The sequence below is a fragment of the Salvelinus sp. IW2-2015 genome, linkage group LG15 (genome assembly GCF_002910315.2).
Source record: "Salvelinus sp. IW2-2015 linkage group LG15, ASM291031v2, whole genome shotgun sequence".
NCBI classification, from domain to species: Eukaryota; Metazoa; Chordata; class Actinopteri; order Salmoniformes; family Salmonidae; genus Salvelinus; species Salvelinus sp. IW2-2015.
Genome location: NC_036855.1, coordinates 12,963,493 through 12,981,411, shown reverse-complemented (window position 1 = coordinate 12,981,411; position 17,919 = coordinate 12,963,493).

The following is a 17,919-nucleotide window of genomic DNA, read 5'->3' as shown; positions in this document are numbered from 1 at the left end:
TTGTAAACAAAGTAAATGTAAATAAACAGCCTCAAAACAGCGTCAAAACCTCCATTCCTTGAATTTGAGTGTGGTTAAATATCTCATGCCCCATACCTCAGCTTTTTACATAAACGGGCGRGGAGGGATTTTTTATTGTTTCTACTGCTGATTGCCTCTTTAAAACACTTTCCCAGTCATGATGTCTGTTGGTCTGTTGTAATGACACTGTTTGGCCCGAAGGTGGTGGCTGTATAGACTCTCACGGGCATCCGCAAACCTGAGTTACAGTGTTGAGGAAGATGACGATGATAATGATGATGGTGATGATAGTGGTTGCAATGCTGATGTTGATGAAAGTCATGATTATGGGGTTATCATAAGGATATGGAGGAGGAGAGGAGATAGAGATGGAAGATGAGTGTACAGTACTGACTACACAAGACATTTCCTGCAGATCTTAACATATCAGTGTGCTTTCATAATTGAAATCTTTTACGTAGACTATCCTTCCTTGCTAATTCTGACCTGTATAATAAACTGCGAGGATCTGCATAAAACATAGTCAGTGATACACCACTGGTGTTCTAGACTGAAAGTGATTATGTCATTTCCTGTTATCTTCGGAGTGTATCTGCCTTTCCCTGAGTCATTTCTCTCTGTAAATAGCCTGTAAGAGGAGGATGGACGCAAGGCTGCATACCTAAGTACAGTGAAGAGGTAGATGAGAGGTTGAATACTGTGTACTCCTCGCTTTGATAAACAGTACAGTTTACACATCCACAGAAGCAGAGGGTATATAGAATATCACATGAGAAATACCCACACACTGTGTACACACCATGCTCCAAGAGATGTGGTTGAAAATATGCTGGATGAAACGCTCTGAGCATTGAAAGAGGGGTGGATATTATTTTTCTTCTCACAACATCTTAGTATACTCATGATACACATAGCAGCTAGTCTCAATCGCAAGKTTAAAGATGAATCCAGTTGTTCTGTCCCAGATCCAAGAGGTTGCTGTAAGACTTTGTAAATGCCAGTGTTCCTACTGTGTTCATGAATTTGTATTAGGATGTTGTTTTGGCATTATTTTGACATTTGTAATGCACACATTTAATTATTGAATTCATAAATGTTACTTGTATTTCATGATTTGAAACTGAAGTGAATGAATATTGCATTCCGTTTTCAAATTCAATTAAAATGTAATTTAATATGTAATATCAATATTTATATATTCAGTTTCAATATGGTAGATATTGCATTCATTGTCTGCGTATCAAGTTTACAAGCCATTATTTAAAGTTTATCAAAGTTTGATATATTAAACCTTTCAGAGGCATTCCGATCAGTGGCGATTTTTGCATGTAAATCTTGGTGGGGCAAATTCCCCAAAATATTATTTTTATGCATGCCAGCAAAGCATCAACACAACACTAAACAATACATGAATTGCACTATAACGGTGTCAAACGGTGCCCACAAACTGTTAGGGCCTACATAAAGCTGTCCCAACAGCAGAGCTTTCTTTCCAGCACCATGGAGTGAATTCTTACCCTGCTTCACCTGGCTATCAGTGGAGCCTTGTGAGGTCCTGAGCCTTGTCTGGCAGAGAAACAGTTCATTCAGCCTCATTTACTGCCTTTTTAAAAGAAATATGGCTGACTTGTACAAACTATGGCAAAAGGGAACGATGAGCAGATAAGAGGCAATCCGTCATTTTGATGAAGACATTAATGAGCGAGCTAAGACGGATGTAGTCGGTATAACTATTTGTTCAGCACTTTTGAAATGTACAGTGACATAATTCAGAACAAAGGTCGTTCTTACAGTGTTCTCCCTGTACACATCAGAACCGTAGGATAAATAAAGGGGGCACATAAACAGACAATGACAGCTCTTACAATGTTCAATGATTACATTTCTCTAAAACAGGTTATAGGCTACATGTGCACCACCAAGTCAGAACAGTAAGCTAAGTTATGAGGGGAAAGGGACCAAATTACTAGGGTGAGGCACATGGGCTACTAACAACTTACCTCACTTGGTATTACTTTCTTATCTACAGTATACATATCTCCCTGGCATATTACATAATTTATGCAGCAGCATACTAAACTTTTTTTTGACTCACCTTGTTGTGCTGTGCTCACTTGAACAGGAAGGTTGCACGGCGGTCCATCTTTTGGGCAAATTTTGTAATGAAACTTTGTCATCAAGGTCTGGCATTCTCTGGATTGATGGTGCTTTCAAGACAACTGGGAACTCGGAAAAAAACAAGGTTTGAATCATGACGTCAGTGATCTTCAGGTCTGAGCTCTAGATAGAGGCCTGAGTTTCCGACTTGGAATTCCGAGTTGGATGACCATTCAAAACTTATTTTCCCAGTCGGAGCCCGTTTTTTGTCAGAGTTCCCAGTTGTCTTGATCTCACTGAAATCTGAGATATCCCAGTTCTGAGATTCCAGTTGTTTTTAACGTGGCAGAAGTCATGTTGGATTGACAGCATGGCCAATGTATTCAACCTTTTCTGGCCCATGGTGTTGCATGTAAATGTTTATCCTTTTAATCTTGGAAAGAGACCCTTGATCCCAGACTTGGACCACACACCCTCTCCACCGAATAGCAGACTAGTGATTGCTTTGCAACAGTTGCAGTTAGCCACTGATTCCTTCCAAACCACTTATTGTTGAACTTGCGATTTCCCACTTGTTGTGTAATGTTTGTCCAATGGCCGATGAGCACTTTTTTATCCATAATTTCTCTTCATATGACAAGGATTAAAAAGGATTTGCAAGTAGATTGTCGACTTGATTCATGACGATGACTGCTGGTCTAGCTTGCTAGCTAAGATTTTGAAAGTATGATGTTGACATGATCAGTCCAATCAAAGCTACGGTAGATATAACGTGATTTGACATAATTTTGTCTGTGGCCAATGACCTTGAGCCTTCTTGGATAGGCACTTATAATGTAAATCTATGGCAGCCAACAAGTGCTCAGCATATGTGGGAACTCCTTCAAGACGGTTGGAAAAGCATTCCAGGTGACTACCTCATGAAGCTGGTTGAGAGAATGTGAAGCTGTCATCAATGCAAAGGGTGGGTACTTCGAAGAATCTAAAATCTAAAATATATTTTGATTTGTTTGACACTTTTTTGGTTACTACATGATTCCATATGTGTTATTTCATAGTTTTGATGTCTTCACTATTATTCTATAATGTAGAAAATAGTAAAAATAAAGAAAAATCCTTGAATGAGTAGGTTTGTCCAAACTTTTGACTGGTACTGCCCCACCATCCCTTAAAGATGGATCGCCACTGATTCAGATTCAATTTTCAAACTTCAGATTCAAAACCAGAGACAACATCCTGGTACTTTTCCAGCCAGGAAAGGTAAAAGAGAACAGATAGAATCAAACGCAGGGTTTTTCAACTATATTCTTATGGAGGCCAAATTGTGGTTTCTATGACACTCCCTTCTAACGTGTCCTGCACGGGCTGTGATCATCATAGAGAGGAACTCCAGGCATGTTCCAGAGAGTCTTACACGGAACCCAAACCGGCTGMGCGCGTGCGCCCTCGTGCATACATTTATTTTGTCCCCCCACACCAAACGCGATCACGACACGCAGGTTAAAATATCAAAACAAACACTGAACCAATTATATTAATTTGGAGACAGGTCGAAAAGCATTAAACATTTATGGCAATTTAGCTAGTTAGCTTGCACTTGCTAGCTAATTTGTCCTATTTAGCTAGCTTGCTGTTGCTAGCTAATTTGTCCTGGGATATAAACATTGAGTTGTTATTTTACCTGAAATGCACAAGGTCCTCTACTCTGCCACTTAATCCACAGATAAAACGGTCAACCGAATCATTTCTAGTCATCTCTCTTCCTTCCAGGCCTTTTCTTCTCTTGACTTTATATTGCGATTGGCAACTTTCATAAATTAGGTGCATTACCGCCACTGACCTCATTTATCTTTCAGTCACCCACGTGGGTATAACCAATGAGGAGATGGCACGTGGGTACCTGCTTCTATAAACCAATGAGGAGATGGGAGAGGCAGGACTGACGATCTGCGTCAGAAATAGAACTGATTTCTATTTTAGCCCTTGACAATGCAGACGCTCGCGAGCAATGTGGGTGCAATAATTGAATAACATAGAGTTCTAAATGTATTTTGCAACGCAAGCGGTGTGGTCAGCCTGTTAGCTTTCCAGAATGGGGTCATAATAGTTTATAGCCAAAAAGGTTTAGTTCAAACGCTAGAGCACAATTCATTAAAAAATTWAAATGAAACATGCCACATTGGCTTCAGAAACCGTCAGAAGCTTATATTTATCACAGAGATGATAAATATGTATATACTGTATTCTATACCATCTACTGCATCTTGCCTATGCCGCACGCCATCCATATTTATATGTACATATTCTATTCATCCAGTAAGGTTCTGCTTTTCTTTTCTTTGTCAACCTTGTGTTCTTTTTCTTTGTGTTCTTGAACGTAGCCCTGTTTCTTTGTGTTCTGGAACGTAGCCCTGTCTTTCATTTTTGTTCATTGATTTCACCTGTGTTCGTTTCTCACCTGGTCTCATCAGCTCCCTATTTAGTTAAGTTATTTCTGTTTGTATGGTTGAGGCATTGTTTGTTTTTGACTGCCTACCTGTGTTTGACCATTGCCTGTCTGTGACCACAATTCCTACCTTCTGCGAAGGCTTAATAAACATCTGCCGCGCTCTGTGTGAATCTACACCTTTTTCTCCCTGAGTATTCATTACACATCCCTTTACATTTGTGCGTATTTGTGTGTATAAGGTAGTTGTGAATTTTAGATTACTTGTTAGATATTACTGCAGAGTCGGAACTAGAAGCACAAGCATTTCGCTACACTCGCATTAACATCTGCTAACCATGTGTATGTGACCAATAAAATTTGATTGCGTTTGATTCGATCTGTTCTCCTCTACCTTTTCTGGCTGGCAAAGTACCAGGATGTTGTCTCTGGTTTTGAATCTGAATTTAGAGGACTGAATTTGGAAACTGAATCTGAATCCTTCTGAGAAGTTGAATATATTCAACTTTGATCAACTTGAAATGATTGTTTGTAAACTTGATACACAGACAATTAATGCAGTATCTACCATATTGAAACTCAATATATACAGTGGCAAGAAAAAGTATGTGAACCCTTTGGAATTACCTGGATAAATTGGTCATCAAATTTGATCTGATCTTCATCTAAGTCACAACAATAGACAAACACAGTCTGCTTAAACTAATAACACAAAAAAAATGATACGTCTTTATTGAACACACCGTGTAAACATTCACAGTGCAGGGTGGAAAAAGTATGTGAACCCTTGGATTTATAACTGGTTGACCCTCCTTTGGCAGCAATAACTTCAACCAAAATGTTTCTGTAGTTGCGGATCAGAGCTGCACAACGTTCAGGAGGAATTTTGAACAATTCCTCTTTACAAAACTGTTTCAGTTCAGCAATATTCTTGGGATGTCTGGTGTGAACCGCTCTCAAGGTCATGCCACAGCATCTCAAATCGGGTTGAGGTCAGGACTCTGACTGAGCCACTCCAGAGCCGTATTTTCTTCTGTTGAAGCCATTATTTTGTTTATTTCCTTCTGTGTTTTGGGTCGTTGTCCTGTTGCATCACCCAACTTCTGTTGAGCTTCAATTGGCGGACAGAGAGCCTTACATTCTCCTGCAAAATGTCCTTGGAATTATTTTTTACGTCGATGATAGCAACTTTAGTATAACCTGTCCACAGAATATTTTGCCAGTAGCGATGTGGAACATCCAGATGCTCTTTCGCAATTTTTAACAGAGATTTCTGTTAGTCTTTAGCTGACACTCTAGGATTCTTCTTAACCGCATTGAGCATTCTGCGTTGTGCTCTTCCAGTCATCTTTGCAGGATGGCCACTCCTAGGTTGAGTAGCAACAGTGCTGAACTTTCTCCATTTATAGACAATTTGTCTTACCGTGAACTGATGAACATCAAGGCTTTTAGAGATACTTTTGTAACCCTTTCCAACAATTCTTCTGAGATCTCTTTTGTTCGAGGCATGGTTCACATCAGGCAATGCTTCTAGTGAATAGCAAACTCAAATTTTGTGAGTGTTTTTTTATAGGGCAGGGAAGCTCTGACCAACATCTCAAATCTCGTCTCATTGATTGGACTCCAGATAAGGTAACTCCTGACTCCAATTATCTTTATGAGAAGTCATTAGCCTAGGGGTTCACATACTTTTCCCAACCTACACTGTGAATGTTTAAATTATGTATTAAATATAGACAATAAAAATACAATCATTTGTGTGCTATTAGTTGAAGCACACAGTGTTTGTATATTGTTGTGACTTAGATGAAGATCAGATGAAATTTGATGACCAATTTATGCAGAAATCCAGGTAATTCCAAAGGGTTCACATACTTTTTCTTGCCACTGTAAATGTTGAAATTGAATATTCAATTAAATAGAAATGACATTTTAAAACTGAATGCAATATTCATTCAATTCAGTTTCAAATCATGAAATAAAAGTTACATTTATAAATTCAATGATTCAATTTGTGCATTACAAATTCAATAACCTAATGCAAATTCAAAATGATTGAATTCAACAAAAAATTCTGTTGCCACTGAAATCGCTCCATAGTTCCTATTGTGTACAGGAACACAGTAAACTAGATATGGGTTTGCTCATACAGATTGGCTTGTGGAGGACAGTGAGGTCAGGCTCAACATTGCTGGGTAGAGATGGGGTCAGAGAAATGGATTCATACTATGGCCTCTTCAGTCATCTATTTCACTACCTGTTCTCTCCACTCTCAATGGTTGGAAAAATGGTTCTGTAGAAGAATGGAAGAACATAAGAATAGCGAATCGCTTTGAGCCTACGCAAGATATCCWACAAGGCTATAAATGTTGATCAGTGCAAAAAAGGAGTGTGTAGAGTCTTTCTTTTTCACTGGATACTGAGATGCATAATTGATACATTATTACAGTATAACACCATTAGGGCTTCACATTTTTTTATGATAACTATTTGAAGATGACATTGCTTAAGGTTAAGGCAGTCACAATTCCTGAATAGCAGAGATAAAGTCACTGTGGTAAGGGAAGAGAAAACCAGTAGTGGAGTGATTTGAGAGCCTTTTTCTAGGAGCTATGTGAGAGATGACATCAGCTCTCCTTTAATGTTGAGCTCATCAGTACAAGGGTGAAACTCAATAGTCTGAAGAGAATTCCTCTCCTTGTCTTCTCCCTGGGCAGGTGAAAGCAAGTTCATTATCAGACATCCACTTGGTGAAACACCCATCTATAGTGTAGGGGTAAGGGGTCCATTTGAAATGACTAACACAGCTACTTTGGATACACACTCAAAATGCTTCCCCTATATTTATTTAGCGGTGGCTACTCCCCAAAATATGTCGCTACTCCCAAAAATATGATATTAAAAATAAACATATTTTTTTTTCTCCTTCTGGATGGTAAAACATTTTCAGGGTAAACCTAAACAACTAAAACCAAATATTAATTATGTAGAAAATATAATGGAGCAATATATTTTTAAATAAGATCATCTTTGAGAATAACTAAAGTCAGGGAGAATCTAAAATTCAAATAATGTCATGGCATGGGGCTGCCATTGATTTTGTTATAATGTTTGAGTCACTCAGATAGCATAAGAACATGGCATAAGCCATGGCAAAATGTGTATAATTGCAGTAAATGATAATGAACAAAAATATAAACGCAACATGCAACAATTTCTAAGATTTTGCCAAGTTACAATTCATATAAGGAAATCAGTCACGTAAAATAAATAAATTAGGCCCTAATCTATGGATTTCATATGACTGGGCTGGGGCGCAGCCATGGGTGTGCCTGGGAGGGCATAGACCCACCCACTTGGAAGCCAGGCCCAGCCAATCAGAATGAGTTTTTCCTCACAAAAGGGCTTTATTACAGACAGAAATACTCCTCAGCACTACCCGCCTACCCCTATCTGACGATCCCGCAGGTGAATAAGCCGGATGTGGAGGTACTGGGCTGGCGTGCTTACATGTGGTCTGCGGTTGTGAGGCCRGTTGGACGTACTGACAAATTCTCTAAACCGGCTTATGGTAGAAAAATATACATTTAATTCTCTGGCAACAGCTCTGGTGGAGTTTCATGCAGTCAGCATGCCAATTGCACACTACCTCAAAACTTGAGACATCTGTGGCATTGTGTTTTGTGGCAAAACTTTACATTTTAGAGTGGCCTTTTATTGTCACCAGCACAAGGTGCACCTGTGTAATGATCATGCTGTATAATCAGCTTGTTGATATGCCACACCTGTCAGGTGGATGGATTATCTTAATAAAGTATAAAATACTCACTAACAGGGATGTAAACAAATTTGTACGTATGAAAAATGTCTGGGATCTTTTATTTCAGCTCATGAAACATGTAACAACATTCAGTGTAATTTAGCACAGAAAACTTGGTTATTAACTACAATGACCAGAATGCATTGCGCACCTACTTGTCCGGTATATGTTTCTTTTACGCCTTATACGTAAAAGAGACAGAAGATGGTGTGTTCTAGAGCGATAGAGCAGTTGGTTCGCGAGGTATCTCAAACTGAAAACACATGATCTAAGTCAGTGTTTCCCAAACTCGGTCCTGGGGACCCCAATGGGTGCACGTTTTGGTTTTTGCCCTAGCACTACACAGCTGATTCAAATAATCAACTCATCATCAAGATTTGATTATTTGAATCAGCTGTGTAGTGCTTGGCAAAAACCAAAACATGAACCTCTTGGGGTCTCGAGGACTGAGTTTGGGAAACACTGATCTAAGTGATTGATAGTTGGTATTCAGCAGTCATAAAAGTATGCTTTATTTACTTTGAAGAACTACTAAAATTATGATTTTGTCAGACAGCATAGGCAGCAGCTCTATAGAGATGAGATGATGACTTTGAATGAAATAATAAAGTAATCAAATAAAACAAATATAATATACACAACAACTGAAATATTTTATTCAAGTCATATGAATCAATTATGGTGATAAGCAGTATGGGCAGTCACTGTGTTGTTACAGAATTCAACCCACATAATGCAATTTTGTGGTTCGAAAACCTTGATTATTTTTTAATAATCGAACCAAACTGAACCGACCTCAAAAAGCACTAACTGCTCAGCACTATTTGGGTATGAGTTAACAGACTATACATTTTTAAAAGTGGGATTTTCACTGGACAGTTACTTTAAAACTGCACACAATGGGGCTGAGAGGAAATTTGCTTTCAAACTGATTTTATTTATCTTGGCCCAATAGCAAAATGTGTAGAATTGCAGGAAATTTGCTTTTAAACAGAACATTTTGTCTCTGCGGCCAGGAGGAAGGCCTAAAAAATATTTGGTTGGAGACTGCAGAATTTGCCAGGGCCAATACCACGCCACCCCCTATGATGACTTTGCCACTGCTGCTGAAAAAATCCTAGTGGAAACATTACACTCAAACACACACACACACACACACACACACACACACACACACACACACACACACAACAACAACACACACACAACACACACACACACACACACACACACACACACACACACACACACACACACACACACACACACACCATTACCCAGCATTACATTTTTTATTTAACTAGGCAAGTCAATTAAGAACTAATTCTTATTTACAATGAAGGCCTGGCAAGAGGCAAACGGCCTCCTGTGTTGGGACTGCGGCTGGGATAAAAAAAATAAAAAACGATGTAATACAAAACAGACAACACAGACAGGAAGACATTGGCAACAGTACAAATACAACAGCAAACAAACTGTGGATGTGTGTGCGTGCAGGCATGTGTGTCGTGTGTGTGTGAAGTAAAACAGCGTGCTTCCTTACATAAGGCAATGCAAACTAGTGACATGGGGTGACAACTAGAAACAACTGCATGTCTCAACAACCTGTTCATCTATTTGTCCTTTGACCTCTTCCAGGGACACCAGGTCCTGGGGTTTTAGGTGGGCTTGGAGGGAATTCAAGACCAGGGGGCTGTGTAATGAAAGGACCACCCTGCATACCACTGCTGACTTCCCACTGAAGCTAAGCAGGGTTGGTCCTGGTCAGTCCCTGGATGGGACACCATATGCTGCTGGAAGTTGAGTTGGAGGGCCAGTAGGAGGCACTTTTTCCTCTGGTAAAAATACATTTGATCTCAATGCCCCTCTGTGTAAGAGTGCCGTCTTTCAGACGTGTGGTGTCCTGACTCTGTAGTCACTAAAAGATCCCATGACACTTATCGTAAGAGTAGGGGTGCTAACCCTGGTGTCCTGGCTAAATTCCCAATCTGGTCCTTGTACCATCATGGCCACCAAATCATCCTCAGCTTCCAATATGCTCATTCATCCCCCCTCCTCTCCCCTGTAATTATTCCCCAGGTCATTGCTGTAAATTAAATGGTGTTCTCAGTCAACTTACCTGGTAAATAAGGTAAAATAAAATGCTTGGTTATAATTTTCCCGACTCTTAATAAAACAAGATAGAGATCTGAGCTTGTACGTGTTTTCAGTTCGAGCTAGAAGAGAGGATAGTTAAAATGGCAGTTTTCCTGAAATGGCCTTCTAAATAGCAATGTACCAGTGTTTGAGCCTGCATGTTGCAAGTAATGTCCACCCGACAGCATTGTAGATATCACAATGTTGAGATGGACGTCTCTGATTGGTGACAAAAACAAAAGGGCTGCATGATACACAGAGTCAAGAGCCTTCAGTGTAGAGCTTGAGGCTTGTACATAAATTGTAGTCCATAAATTGTAGTACAGAGCGAAAAGTACAATGAATCAACTATTTTCTGGCGCCAACGGAAAAACAAGCTTTGTGCTGGTAATAAAACCCAAAATGCAGCTTGAGTTTCCTGACAAAGTTCTTTACATGGGTAGTGAGGCTGAACTTCTTATCCACCCAAACTCCCTGATATTTGTATGTTTTGATTTGCTCTATAGAATGTCCTTCCAAGGTAGTGATTACATGGTTTCCATATTGTTTAGTATTGGAAAATACCATGGATTTTGTTTCAGAGAAATTCAGAACAAGTTTGAAATCGTACAGATTATTTTGAATAATGTTTAAAGGTGTCCGATATACTACCATCTGCCTTAACACAATGAGTTCGATTTGATAGGTAGTTCACAAACCACTCCAGAGCATGACCAGTATTCCCAGCACACTTAAGTCTCTGCACCAAGGCAGTATGGTTCACAGTGTCAAACACCAAGTCTATAAATACAGATACACAATGCTGCTTCCTGTCCATGGCACTGTGAACATAATTTAAAACCTCCAAAGTTGCTGTGACAGTTCTGTGGCCAGACCAGAAACCTCATCGCATACCACTCAGCCATAAGCTGCTCATTGACAAGGAACTCCAATACCTTTGCCAGAATAGACAACTTAGATATGGGCCGATAGTTATTCAGTAGAGTGGGATCACCTGCTTTCAAAAGAGGTAGGACAAACGCTGATTTCCACAACCTCATTACATTCTAGGGTGAGGTTAAAGATGCATGTTAAAGGGGGATCAATGATGTCTGCCTCTAATTGTAGTAGTCGGGGGTCTAGATCATCAGTGCCACTGGAGGGCTTTACGCTTTCAGGGCTCTACGAGAAGCAGAACCTGGTGAAAGAGTGCTCGGGAGTGTCAGGTAATTTCACAGGGAGCTCATGTTGACCTTTAAACCTATCAAATAATCCGCCTGCATAAAGCAAAAGTTTCTTAAAAGTTTTACCAGCTGTGAAGCAACCAGCAGTTGTTTAGAGAGCTGTGCATCTTGTTTTGTACTCTAAACCTTTCACTACTTGCCAGAATGTGTAAGGATTATTCAGATGATCAGCAGTAGAGTTGAGGTAGTGGTCTGCTTTCAGCTGTCGGTCGTAGCCACACTCTGATTCCCAAGACATTTTAAAGCCATCCAATCATCAGCTGAATCAGAGCTTCTCGCTGTAGTCCACACAGCATTCTGTTTCCTTGATTTCTGCTAGGTCATCTGAGAACCAACAAGGGTTGTCTCTGCCCTTCATTCTGAGTTGTTTAAAAGGGGCATAGCCCAGCCAGCCTGTCACTCCTGTCCTGATTCACTAATGAGTGTGTTCTGATTTTAGTGGGCTGAGCATTACTCAATGGTTACTCAATGGTTACGGTGGCAGTGTAKCCTAGTGGTTAGAGCGTTGGACTAGTAACCGAAAGGTTGCAAGATCAAATCCCCGAGCTGACAAGGTACAAAATCTGTCGTTCTGCCCCTGAACAAGGCAGTTAACCCATTGTTCCTAGGCCGTMATCGAAAATAAGAATTTGTTCTTAACTGTCTTGCCTAGTTAAATAAAGGTAAAATACATTTTAGAAATGGTTAATCAATAACTAATGTGTGCTTTTAGTTCTGTCTGCTGCACCAGCTAACAAGTTATCCAGGAATAACCTACGCCTTTCATTCTCATTTCTCTGTTTGCACACATACACTGAGTGCACACATACACTGAACACCTTCCTAATGTTGAATTGCACTTCCTTTTGCCTTCAGAACAGCCTCAATTCGTCGAGGCATGGACTCTACAAGGTGTCGAAAGTGTTCCACAGGGATGCTGGCCTATGTCGACTCCCACAGTTGTGTCAAGTTGGCCGGATGTCCTTTGGGTGGTGGACCATTTTTGATATGGGAAACTGTTGAGCGTGAAAAACCCAGCAGCGTTGATGTTCTTGACACAACCGGTGCGCCTGGCATACCCCGCTCAAAAGCGCTTAAATCTTTTGTTTTGCCCATTCACCCTCTGAATGACACACATCTACAGAGAACTGGCAGTGTGGTGACAGGACAACAACCTCTCCCTTAATGTGAGCAGGACAAAGGAGCTGATCGTGGACTACAGGAAAAGGCCTGGCCGAACAGGCCCCCATTAACATCAACGGGCTGTAGTGGAGCGGGTCGAGAGTTTCAAGTTCCTTGGTGTCCAGATCACCAACGATCTATCATAGTCCAAACACACCAAGACAGTCGTGAAGAGGGCACGACAAAACCTTTTCCCCCTCAGAAGATTGAAAAGATTTGGCATGGGTCCCCAGATCCTCAAAAAGTTCTACAGCTGCACCATCGAGAGCATCCCGACCTGTTGCATGACCACCTGATATGGCAACTGCTAGGCATCTGACCATAAGGCGCAACAGAGGGTAGTGCGTACGGCCCAGTACATCACTAAGGCCAAGCTTCCTGCCATCCAGGACCTATATAATAGGCAATGTCAGAGGAAAGCCCATAAAATTGTCAGAGACTCCAGTCACCCAAGTCATAGACTGTTTTCTCTGCTACCGCATGGCAAGAGGTACCGGAGCACCAAGTCTAGGACCAAAAGGCTCCTTAACAGCTTTTACCCCCAAGCCACAAGACTGCTAAACAATTAATCAAATGGCCACCGGACTATTTACATTGACCCCCTCCATTTATTTTGTATACTGCTGCTACTTGCTGTTTATTATCTATGCATAGTCACTTCACCCCTACCTACATGTACATATTACCTCTAACCTGTACCCCCACACACTGACTCGGTACCGGTACCCCCTGTAAATAGCCTCGTTATTGTTATGTTCGTACTGCACTGTTGGTTAAGGGCTTGTAAGTAAGCATTTCACGGTAAGGTCTACACTTGTATTCGGCGCATGTGACAAATTAAGTTTTATTTTATTTGCAGTGGATTTAACAGGTGACATAGCTTTCACTCATGTGCGTACATCCATACATATGTATACTGTGTACACAGTCTTCCCTACATTCTGTCAGACAAACGTCATAACACAGACACTTGCTCTTTCTGTCTTCTTTGTCTCTGTCTTTCTCTCACTCAATCACACACTCTCCTTTCTCCTCCCTGATCATATTTTACACACACACTATACACATGCAACCTCTACTCGTTCTGATCATGTTCCTACTCTTGGTCTCACACACCCTCCCCCTGCGTCGGAGCAGAATTTCCTAGGCTGCCAATGCGGAGCGTAGGGAGAGATGAGGGGAAAGGAGAGCTGTAACAGTGGTAGTGCTGTACTGGGCTCTGACGTGCCGCGCTGCTCCACTCCGCGCTGCTCCACTCYGCTCTGCTGGATTATTAGCACACAGACAGCCTGCAGACATCAGTCTACACCAGGCTCTGCAAGGCACCGGAGGGAGGCAGAGTAGGGCTGGATTGGGCTGTTGCACTGGACTCAACTGGACTGGCTTACCTGGCTGGACTGCACTGGACTAGGTCTGCACCATACTGGACTGGGTTACTGCACTGGACTAGGTCTACACCATACTGGACTGGGCTGTACCCAACTGTTCTACAGGGCTTTGTCGTATCGAGCTGGACCAGACTGGGCTGCATTGGACAAGGCTGCATCTGGCTTACAGGGCCGTACCGTACCGGGCTGGCTAAAGCTGGGAAAGACAACTGGAAAAGAAGAAACCCCCCCTTCACTCTCCTCCCCCCATCCCTCCTTCTTTCTCTCTGTCACGCCTTCTTAGCAGCACCTCTCAGTGCTCTCCAGCAGAAGAACAGAACCGACCTGAACGCACCCATCCGTCAGCCGGAGGAAGAGAGAGACACAAAGAAAAAAAGTGAGGATTCTTTTCTTTTTTTCCTTTTCTTTTTGGAGGAAATACATGTTTTTTTGTTCAGTAAAAAAAACTAAAAGTGGACTAGGGGAACGATTTTGGATTGGAGATTTGCCTGGTTGTTTAGCTTTAGACATTTTAGCTGTGGACGGTCACTAGCTGTTCCAGACTGTTACTGACCGTTTTCTACGGTCTCCAGTGCTTGTGGACTGTGGCACACGGTCGTCCAGGTTGACTGACGGTCGTATACTGCATTCGGCTGTTTCTGGTGGTGGTGGTGGTGTACCCGGGGCGGGTATGGCCCAGCAGGCTGGCGTTGGGGTGGGGGTTGACACCCTGGCAGTGCCCCCCATGGCTAAACATATCGGTCTGAACGAGGACCTGGTGAAAATCCTGAGAGAGAATCTGCTTCAGCCAGAGAGGACCCGGGGCCACCGCCGTTCACCGTCCTCCATCTCCCCCCGCCTCTCCCCCCGGAACTCTCCACGCCTGCTCCGCCGCATGATGATCAACAACAGCAACCACAAAAAAAGGAGGTTCACCGTCGCACACACATGGTGAGGGAATGGAGGCACTGCAGAAGGGCTAGCAGATCTGCTGTTATGCTTATGGACTTGAAAGGGTGTGTTTGTTTGTCTGTGTGTGTTTCACAATGTACCCAACCTTCAAGGGTGAAACACTGTGTATGTATGTGTGCATACAGTGTGTGTGTGTGTGTGTGTGGTGGTTGTGTGTGTGTGTGTGTGTGTGTGTGTGTGTGTGTGTGTGTGTGTGTGTGTGTGTGTGTGTGTGTGTGGTTGTGTGTGTGTGTGTGTGTGTGTGTGTGTGTGTGTGTGTTGTGTGTGTGTGTCTTATGCTATGCCCACGTTAAAGGGCTTGTGTGTAGGACACTTAGTTTGTTTTGGAGACTAGATAAGCTGTTTGAGTATTAAGTTATCTTCCCTTGTTGGTTCTTTGTTTTAAATGTGCATGGCCTGACAACTGTGCGTGTGTGTTGCGCGTGTGTATGTTTGTGTGTGTACTGTTGTCAGCAGTTACAAACAGAACGGTCGCTGATGATTAAGGTGAGTTTTCCCACACGAGCTGTTTAGTAGTAAAACCAATTCTTCACCTTGTCAATATTGGCGTTACAAGACATAACATCCATGTCACTGTGGTGGTTGTGTGTGTGTGTGGTGGTGGTGTGTGTGGTGTGTTGGTGGTGAGAGAGAGGGAAGAGGAGAGGAGAGAGAGGAGGGGAGAGAGAGAGAGAGAAGAGAGAGAGAGCAGAAGAGAGAGAGAGGAGGAGGGGGGAGGGAAATAGAGAGAGAGAGAGAGAGAGAGAGAGAGAGAGAGAGAGAGAGAGAGAGAGAGAGAGAGAGAGTGTGAATTGGGGGAATACATTAAAAGGAGTGAATAAAAATGTGTTTTGTTATTAAAGAACCTGCTATGTATTCTATCCTGGTTGACAGATCGCTTTATGTTTTAGCCAACTCCCCTGTCATGCCATAGCCTACATGTTATAAACAATGCTATTCACCTTCATGTTTTTGATACGTCTCCTCTTCCATCCCCTAGTGGGTGTGGAGCTGCAGTTGCTGAATAAATTAGTCTCCTATCTATCCCTGTCTGCCTCCCACGCCTTTTACCATCCCATCATCCCTCCCTCCTCTCTCTTCTCTTTCTCCCTCATTCCGCTTCTCCCACCCCATTCTCCCCCTCATCCATGGAACCTCTCCAAGCCATCTTTTATGTGATTAAAATCCCATATATTCCACATTTCACCATCCTTTTCCATGTTCATCCTATCTTTTTCTTCACCATATCCCCCGCCTCTTCTTTCCCCTTCTCTCCTCTTCCTTTTCCCTCCCGACCCTTTTTTCCCCCTCTCTTCTCCCGTTCCTCCCCATCTCTGCACTCCCCTCTCCTCCTTCGCCCATCCCTTGTTTTCTGGATGTGAAGAAACTAATTAAGAGATGAGTGGGATTTGGGAGCTCTAGCCAGACTTTGCTATTGCGTTCCTCAGCTTTTCCCCATCTTGAGAGAGAGTTAATTAATCCTGCCTTCATCCATTTGGTTACCTGTCATATTTTAAAGGCCTCACCCAAAATGACACCCCCCCAGTGTTCTCCCAAACCCAAACTACAATGCTGATTTTAGAGTCCATGTTTTTTTGTCAATGGCAAAAGTGTTTGCTCTAAATTAATAGTCTGCAATCAGCCAGTCTGCAATAATATAACGCTGTCATTAAATGTGATGAACATCAATGTCCTCTGAATTACTCCAAGGCTTCTGCTAATTATATGAAACATTGGCATAACAAACATATGTGTTGATGATCATTAATGTCCTCTGCATGAACTTAATCAATACAGTAGTGATTTTGTTAATTATGCAACGTTTGATGTTAGAGTCACGGGCAATAGATAATACTCAAAGATCATTCTGGTCCATAGGCCTACTCAGGCTGCTGAGATCACGGGGACAAGGAAACCAGTGATGTTCCATGAGAAAGAAACCATTCAATAGATATTGAGTTGGAGATGGTACTCATCAATGGTTCTGATCCATATAGTATAGGTGCAGTTGAAACTGAGAGGATTCTGGTCTGTTCTCCCAGATTGAGTTGATACTGAGATGATTCTGGTCTGTTCTCCCAGATGGAGTTGATACTGAGAGGATTCTGGTCTGTTCTCCCAGATTGAGTTGATACTGAGATGATTCTGGTCTGTTCTCCCAGATTGAGTTGATACTGAGATGTACTCCTCATATGAGATGATTCTTCTGTACTCTCAGTATGAGATGATCCGTCTGTACTTCAATTGAATGATTCCTGTCTGTACTCTCAATTGAGATGATTCCTGTTCTGCTGTTGATGTGACAAGACCTCTCCAGCCACAGACAAACGATCTCATCTCCTCAAGATGAATGGCTTTGATCAAAATGGCCTTGAAGTGTGGTGTGTGTTTGTATTCATGTCCGTACATTTGTATTCATGCGTAAAAATGTGTGTGTGTGCTTGGACATGTGTGTGTTCGTGTGGTGTGTTGTAGTAGAATGTCGTGTGTGTGTTTGCTTGGGCATGTGGCGATTGTGTGTGTTACAGTAGAATGTCGTGTGTGTGGTCTGCTTGGGCATGTGTGCGATTGTGTTGTGTTACAGATGAATGTCGTGTGTGTTGTCTGCTTGGGCATGTGTGCGATTGTGTGTGTTTCAGTAAATGTCAGTGTGTGTGTCTGCTTGGGCATGTGTGCGATTGTGTGTGTATACAGTAC